This window comes from Drosophila teissieri, unplaced genomic scaffold (genome assembly GCF_016746235.2).
Source record: "Drosophila teissieri strain GT53w unplaced genomic scaffold, Prin_Dtei_1.1 Segkk7_quiver_pilon_scaf, whole genome shotgun sequence".
NCBI classification, from domain to species: domain Eukaryota; kingdom Metazoa; phylum Arthropoda; class Insecta; order Diptera; family Drosophilidae; genus Drosophila; species Drosophila teissieri.
Window position 1 is genome coordinate 447,082 of NW_025225038.1, and position 9,390 is coordinate 456,471.

Here is a 9,390-nt window from a genome sequence, read left to right on the forward strand (position 1 = left end):
TTAAAAAATGTTTTGATATTTTTTCATTTTTGTATTAGTCTTGTAAATTTCTATCGATTTGCCAAAAAACTTTTTGCCACGCCCACTCTAACGCCCACAAACCGCCAAAAACTGTCAGTGCTGAAGACTCTCCTTCGCTATTCCACTAGCTGAGTAACGGGTATCAGATAGTCGGGGAACTCGACTATAGCGTTCTCTCTTGTTTATTGTCTAGACTCATGCCCAACGGTGGAGGTCCCAGGAAAGTGGCCAGGAAACTACTGTTGGCGGTAGCAAAGGCGACGCTTCTATAAACAGCACCAATCTGGCGGAATGCCACTAGTAGTGGATCATAAATGAAAGGAGCGCGCTCGGTGTTATGGTCCACGGAACTTCGGCTCATTAGAGGATACAGGACTGTATCCGAAGACGCAGCACTAGCTCTGGCAGGCTTGCCGCCAATCGACCTGCAGATCAAGGCTCTTTGAAAACATATTGTCAGAACATTCAGCACAAAATACAACGCTTCAAAGCCCATTTACAATATCACAGACAGAAAGGGCAGAAGCGAAAGCCAATTTAACAGATGACAACACAAGTGTATAAATCGGACGAAGTTTGCCTCCTACAGAAATAAATAAAATATCATATCTACTGCATAAAGTTTTTGCGTCACTCATCACGCAAAACAAATAATAAAATGATAAACAAATTAAAAGCATTTTCAAAAGTGTGAGCGTAGTTCTTTTTAGCAAGAAACAAAAATGTACAAATCTTATAAATAAAATTTGGAAAAATTTCAAAACTTATTCAAACAGATTGGATGTGGCAATTTTGGTCGGTTTGTGGTCTTTTGAGTGTGTGTGGCAACATCAATAAACAAACTCTATCTCTTAAATCTGCATGCTTATCTAAACTTTATGGTTTGTAACAGGTAAAAGGAAGCTTATTTTGTTTTTAGCGAGCGGGTCTTACAGCCACACCTCCCGCCAAACCGACCGAGGGGCTCTGCAGTGTTTCGCTAAAAGATACATATGTGTTAGATGTTAGAATGGCATTTGGCATTTCTGTTGAAGCCCCAAAATAGCAAATTAGTGTATTGCTCACAAAGAATCAAGCTTTTTATAATTTACTGTTTTTCCTTTTCAGAACGAGCGCTTTCGGATCGGCTTTTCTTAAAACACCGGTGGCTAGTATAAACGGCCGCCACCTCAATTTGTATAGTTTATCGAGGCAAATGTGAAAAGCTGCGTGAGCAGATAAGCTCCCCTCTCTCGCGCTCTCTTTTAGTCTCGATTACACCTTTGCTGTTGCGTTCTGCTGTTCGCTCTGTAATATAAAGACTCTCGTTTTCGTGCCCCAAGAAAAATAAATTAAATCGCTAGAATTTGCTACTATAAAAATCGTCTTTCATTTTGAAAAAAGGCTAATAAAAAGGCTTATTAGCTCAACAGCCATAATTAAATCAGCGTGGACATACGGCATCGAGCTGTGGTGCGCAGCTTCATATACAAACATCAAAAGGTTGAAACGAGCCGAGAACAAACTATTAATTAATTAATTAACAAACTATATTATTCTAAGAGCGGAATACTACTATCAAAAGTGATCCTAACTTGTATTCGGTGGTAGAAAAAATAAACGAACATGTTAACTCATTAGCTAATAAGCCTTTTTACCACGTCGCAGGCTTAAGATACGGCAACCTCTTGGCTTACCCTTCAGAGATAAATAAAAATTCTAAAACCAACATCCCCGCTTCATCAATATACATCATCACACCCAAATTAACACCTAAACTCACAATACAGCAACATCCCACAATATCAAAACAACATACATAAACTATTTACTCAAAAGCCCATGTTATCAAACGATTTAATTAATTGCCCACTGGGCAGATGTATAAGTTAACACAATCACCCAGCAGAAATTCATAAAACAGTAAATATAGTCGTAAGCCTAGCTCAATAGTCTTGGTTAGTTATAGAGCAAGCTTTAGAGATAAGAATATTGCGGCACATGTTATTTTTAGTCGATCGAGCTTTAGAGATAAGAACTCTTTTGTACATGCTCCAGTGGATGTTTGGAGATCATCAGCGCCGGTCATCACCACGCAAACTTACTCGAAGTCAACTCAGCCAACGCATCCCACGTTGATATTACATAATTAATCGGCCACGCTAGACAGCGAGCCGAATAAATAAATATTTTTTGGCGCCCAAACGCATATTAGAACCTACGATAAATAGTTATAAATAAATAACAAAAGGAGCATCCGGAGACAACCAGCGGAATGGGCTTATCAACTCTAACCTAAATAATAACCTGATTTAACGAACTTACATATCAAAATATTAGTTTACTAGGACCATTCTACTTTATAACTTTTTGTTAAGCACTACTAATATATTGTAAGTATAACGCTTATCGAGCGAGTCCAAAATACCAATACTTTTTATTACACTATATTTGCAAAAAGTATTGATGACAAAAATACAAGAGTGATAGTGATAACCTTATAGACGACCTCGTGTCAAGATTGGTGTTAAGCGCTCCAGGCAAGTAGGCAAAACAGTGCAGAAGAAAAAAATAAGTCGTCAGAAAAATATTGGTGGTCATGAACAAATACAGCTAGTGAAATGGCGTTTAGTGAAGCTCAGTTAAAAGAAATCGTCGAGAGTGCGGTTACAGGTGCGCTCGCAGTCCAAAAACAATCATTTGAAATACAGTTGCAGGAGATTAACGAACGGATCGGCAAATTAACAGTAAACACTCCAGAGGTGAAAACTTATGTAGATGCTGAAATTAATCCAGGTGATGTTTGTAAAGAACCTCTGCCAGATTTTGAGGGTAAAAGTGAAACATACGTGTCGTGAAGAAAAGCTCATGTCGCTTTTAAAGTTTTTGAAAACTACGAGGGAAGGTCAAGCTCTTGGTATTATGCGAAATAAAATAAAAGGTCCAGCCAACACTGTATTGGCTTCTTTAACACTCCGTTACATTTCAAAGCAATAATCAACCGACTTGATTTCACATATGCCGACAAAAGGCCGGTCTACCTAATCGAACAAGAGCTATCAACTTTGCGGCAGGGTGACATGACACTTACTGAGTTCTATGATGAAGTCGAGAAGAGAACTGACCCTACTTACTAACAAGACAATAATGACATTCGATAGTGTCTTGGCGATGTCACTGAACGAAAAGTATACACGCTTTACGTGTTTTTATAACCGGAGCGAAGAAATCGTTGAGTGATATTCTTTTTGCAAAAAGTCCCAAAGATTTACCAACTGCTTTTGCTTTAGCACAAGAGGTCGAATCCAACAATGAGCGTTACCAATTCGCCCTTAATTATTCTAAAAGTTTTGGAGTCAGAGGTCAGAGGATAGGAATTCGATCACGCCCATACAAAACAAAAACCCATATTTTAGCAAGCGCCAGGTGCCTACGTATGTTGGACATGTTGGTTATCCACAAGCATCAAAAAGACCAAATAGTGGCAGTGCAAGGTTTACAGGGCCAAAACAGCAGAGGATCAACCACTGAGTTCATGAGAAAGGTCAATGCGAGGAAGACACCGACGATTATCAACAGGAGGCAGAAGCGGAGGGTGAGAATTTTGAGAACGAACTAATTAGTTACGATCATGTTTATTTTTTAGCCACAAATACCTGCTACCATACATAGAAAGAAAGATAGCAGGGAGAACCATAAAACTTATAATTGACACCGGGGCTTCAATTCTTTATTCTTCCCAATCTCTCTAGTTTTGACGCCATAATAGGACTTGACTTATTAATACAGGGAAATGCAACGTTAGATTTCATGAACAAAACCTTGAATATCAACAATGAAGTTGAATCAATTCAGTTTTTGACATGTAACAGCGTAAATTTTACCAACATAGTGGTACAACATATCGTGGTACCAAATCAGATATCTAATAAATTTCACACAATGCTTAGAGACCGATTAGCCGTCCTTGCCGAACCGGAACAAGCACTGCCGTATAATACGAACATTATCGCCAGAATACGTACCCTGGACGACCAACCCATATACTCGAAACTCTATCCGTACCCCATGGGTGTATCAGATTTTGTAAATAAGGAGACAAATACTTTGTAAAAGGACGGAATTATCAGTCGTCGTCGTCACCTTACAATAATCCAGTTTTGGTAGTCGATAAAAAAGGTACAGATGAAAAGGGAAAAACTAGGAAAAGGTTGGTTATAGATTTTAGAAAACTAAATTTCAAAACAATCGAAACAAATCGAAACAAAACAATTTCAAATCCAATCCCAAACGTAGTATCCATCTTGTCAAATTTAGGAAAAGTTAGGGTTTTTACAACCCTTGACCTTAAACCGAGATTTCACCAAATTTTTCTCGCAGAATAGGAGAGGGAAAAAACTGCCTTTTCGGTAGGAAATGGAAAATACGAGTTTTGTCGTTTGCCGTTTGGCTTGAAAAACGCCCCGAGTATTTTTCAACGCGCTATGATGTGCTTAGGGATCGCATAGGAAAATCATGTTATGTTTACGTAGACGACTAAATAATATTTTCAAACGGATTGAGGATCACGTGAACGACATTGCTTGGGTACTAGACAGACTGTCTGAGGCAAACATGAGGGTCTCCAAAGAAAAGTCTTTTATCTTCAAGGTAAGCGTCGAGTAGGATTTATGGTATCTAGTGGAGGTGTCAAAACCAGTCCTAGCAAAGTAGAAGCTATTCAGAAATATAAACAACCCACTAATCTGTTTAGTGTTCGATCGTTCTTGGGGCTAGCAAGTTATTACCGCTGCTTTATTAAGGACTTCGCCTCTATTGCTCGACCACTGACTGGCATTCTGAAGGGAAAAAATGGAAAAGTTTCCACAAGCCAGTCTAAAAATATACCAATTTCGTTCGATGAAAAACAATATTCTGCTTTTGAGAAACTTAAAAACGTTCTTGTCTCCGAAAATGTAATGCTATTGTATCCCGATTATAGAAAACCCTTTGACTTAACTACAGACGCTTTGGCTGTTGGCCTGGGTGCAGTCTTATCACAGGATTTGCAAGCCTGTTACAATGATTTCGAGAACGTTACAGGATAGAGAGCTTAATTTTGCTACAAATGCACGGGAACTTTTGGCCATCGTTTGGGCTTTAAAGTCTTTTAGGAACTATCTATATGGTGTCAAAAATTTAAACATTTTTACAGACCACCAACCGTTAACGTACGCCGTGTCAGATAGGAATCCCAATGCAAAAATCAAGAGATGGAAGGCGTTTATAGACGAACATAATGCACAAATTTTGTATAAGCCAGGGAAGAAGAAATATGTTGCCGATGCAGTATCCAGGCAGGCCATTCATGTTCTAGAAAACGAACCCCAGTCAGACATGGCAACAATACATAGCGAAATTTCTTTGATTTATACAATTGAAACTATCGACAAGCCGGTTAATTGTTTCAGAAACCAAATAGTAATAGATGGGAACTATTGTTATTTTCGGGAGCAAGACAAGGCATATAATACAATTTCTAGACAAGGAGACTTGACTTGGAAGAATTCGCGATGTGGTTAAGCCGGATGTTGTGAATACAATACACTGCGAATTAAATGTACTGGGTTTCATTCAAAATAGTCTTGTAGATGACTTTCAAGCAACAACTTTCCGACACACTATGAAAATGGTTAGCGACATTTTTAATAAAACCGAGCAACGGGAAATAATATTTTTTGAGCACAACAGAGCGCATAGGGCAGCACAGGAGAATGTTAAACAAATTCTTCAATACTACTTTTTCCCTAAAATGTCACAATTAGCCGCTAGTTTTGTAGCTAACAGCTTAGTTTGTCAAAAAGCCAAGTACGACCGCCATCCGCAAAAGCAAATCCTTGGGAGAACACCTATTCCCTCACATGTAGGAGAAATTGCATATTGATATATTTTCCACGGATAGAAAGTACTTTTTGACATGTATTGAAAAACTTTCCAAATTGGCTATTGTGCAATCCATTGGCTCTCGAACGATAACTGATTTAGAAGATGCAATTAAGCAATTGATAAACTTCTATCCCCATTCAAAGACAATATTTTGTGACAATGAACCGTCGATAAACTCCGAGTCAATCAAGTCACTTTTAATAAATCGTTTCAATGTTGAGATAGCGAACGCATCACCACTTCATAGTACGTCAAACGGACAGGTGAAAAAGTTTCACAGCACGCTTTTAAAAATAGATCGATGCCTGAAACTTGAAAGTGGCATGAATGATACAGTCAACCTAATTCTTTAGGCAACAATAGAATACAATAAGACAGTGCACTCAGTCACCAATAAAAAACCGATCGACATTATTCATTCAACTCCTTCCGAACTGGCCAACGAAATAGTAGAAATGGTTAATGAAGCTCAGGAAAAACAGCTAAGAAGAGAAAACATAACAAGACGAGACAGAACCTTTGAGGTAGGAGAAACCGTCTTAAACTTACCCCACGGTATAGGGAAAAAATAATCGAAGCAGACCTCGGGACAAAAAGGGAGGTTCGTTCATAAAGATAATTTGCGCTAGGTTCGTCGAATATCATTAGCTTTAATTTTAAAGTATCATTACTCTTCTTTATGTAAGCATCGCCAAATTAGCAAAATACAAACAGGAAATTACACTACTAAATGCGAAAACAAAACGTCATAATGTCAGTATAGCGCACTCACTCTAATTAGATTAGAATTCGAATTTCTGATAAAAAATTACTAATGTTATCAATACCCTTTTCTCATTCTGTTAAACTAAATAACAAGGTAAATACTTGCAATCAATAAGCGTTTTACTAATATCACTGAAAGAAATTTATTATAAAATTAGGCTTTAAACACTTGTTAAACTTAATTATTGTCAAAACTTTTGTATTAAAACTGTAACTAGCTCCTAAGTAGCATAGAAGAGGGAATTCATTAATTCTAAAGACATAAGGATGCGGCTCACTGTGCGCTTGGTTACTGATACGCTGAACTGAATAATATCTGCCAACACACGCCATCCAGCATGCGTTCAACAAATACATTTTGATGGTAAACATGATAAACAAACATCAGTGTCATCATTGTCAAAAAGTCGACGGCTACACTGAAGATGTTTAGCTACTATCATTTCCGGAACCTTGCTGAATCATCCATTTATGCAGAGCTGGAATTTCTTCGATGGTTTAACACAGTTGGCAAAATATCGGAATTTATTGGCAAGGGACTAAGCTAAAAGCACGACCAATGTTTCCCGTAAATGCGGTTTTAAATAGATTTGTCAACTATAAAAAGTCTGTGGACAGCCTTCGTCTTAGAAGGGGAGGAGTTAACACAATCACCCAGCAGAAATTCATAAAACAGTAAATATAGTCGTAAGCCTAGCTCAATAGTCTTGGTTAGTTATAGAGCTAGCTTTAGAGATAAGAATCTTGCGGCACTTGTTATTTTTAGTCGATCGAGCTTTAGAGATAAGAACTCGTTTGTACATGCTCCAGTGGATTTTTTGGAGATCATCAGCACCGGTCATCACCACGCAAACTTACTCGAAGTCAACTCAGCCAACGCATCCCACGTTGATTTTTCATAATCAATCGGCCACGCTAGACAGCGAGCCGAATAAATAAATATGGTTTCTAAAATGATTAAATAAATTCTCTTAATTTATATAAAGAAAAAAAAAACAAAAACTTATTTTATTTAATATCTTTATTGCTGTTATAAATATCACCATGATATCATAATTCTTACCTCTTCCAGTCTCACTAAGCTGGTTAGGATATTTATGTTACGTACTTTTATACGAAAACTTGTTACTCTCACTGTCCTTACTCTCATTCAGAAATTTCCATTTTCTGTCAGGATTGTTCCTTAGAAAAGCTTCACTTCATAAGCTTTTATTTGAACCATTTATCGATTATATTTATTAGATTTGTTGGTTACGTGATAGAGAGTACTTCAGATATTTCAAATATATTCAGATATTCAAATACCTCTTATTATTTTATTTATTGGATATATTTTATTCGTTATGGTTACTCCCTTCCTATTAAACTCTATTGATAATTCTACCTTTGAAATCGCTTTACCTGCAGCTTCCTATGTAATTTAATATGGTCTCCGGAACAGTCCCACTCAAACAAATACAAACCGCCCAAAGCTGTTGCGCTCACTCTTTTGAAAATGTTCAGTTTCTTTTATTTTTCTATTTTCCTTGCCCATGTATGCTACCAATCTTATCACAAACTCCAGTATTGAGATCATTAATATCCGTTAAGTAGCGTTAGAGACACAATATTTTTCACCGCAGACAAAGGGGAAAAGAGCAATTGCATATAGGCAACGGAAGCTGAAAAAATTAGCTGTTTACAATTAATATATTGTATTTTAATGAGGAGTACACATAACACGTGTATGTTCCACGCTAGGATGCAAGATACAGCACAACACGAACTCATAGTGTGAAACATCTTAGGCACAGATAAGCAGGTAAAAGAGAAATGGGTTCACAGTTATTTCATAGAAAAAACGCAGCCTATGCGCAATCGATTTTAAAAATTCGCAAATAAAAAAAGTCACTATGTCTTAGAGTGTACAGAACCCATTCTGAACCCTAGTACCTGAGGATAGTAGTTGGCACTTACTTTAGGGACAGTATTCTTTGGTACGATACGGAAGCTGGCCCAAAAAGATTCAGAGTCTCGGCAGGTGTTCTCCAGGGATCTGTGCGATCCTGGGAACATCATGCACGATGGGATCTTGGGCTGATGCCCTTGGGAGTACATCTGCTTTGCTTTGCGTACGTGGCGTCGTGGCAATAAAGGCAATCGCCAAAACAATCACAGATATGCAAGACAAATGCAACTTCTCGAATGTAGCTGCTATCCCCTGGCTCGAGAAAGCCAGGCTAACAATCGCGGCGCACAAGACCGAGGCTGTCCTACTCAGCAGCAGAAAAAAGGTGGAGACTAGAATTATCTCCCTCAATGAGACACAGGTGACTTCACAAGAGTCCCTAAAGTACCTGGGTTTTATGATAATCCACAGACTATCGTTCAAGAACCATGCCTGTTACGCTAACAAGAAGCAGCAATTACAGCTAATTATACGCGTTACCCGTAGAGTAAAAGGGTATACTAGATTCGTTGAAAAGTATGTAACAGGCAGAAGGAAGCGTTTCCAAACATATACAGTATATATATTCTTGATCAGGATCAATAGCCGAGTCGATCTGGCCATGTCCGTTTGTCCGTCCGTCTGTCCGTCCGTATGAACGTCGAGATCTCAGGAACTATAAAAGCTAAAAAGTTGAGATTCAGCATGCAGACTCCAGAGACATAGAAGCAGCGCAAGTTTATCGATTCATATTGCCACGCACACTCTAACGC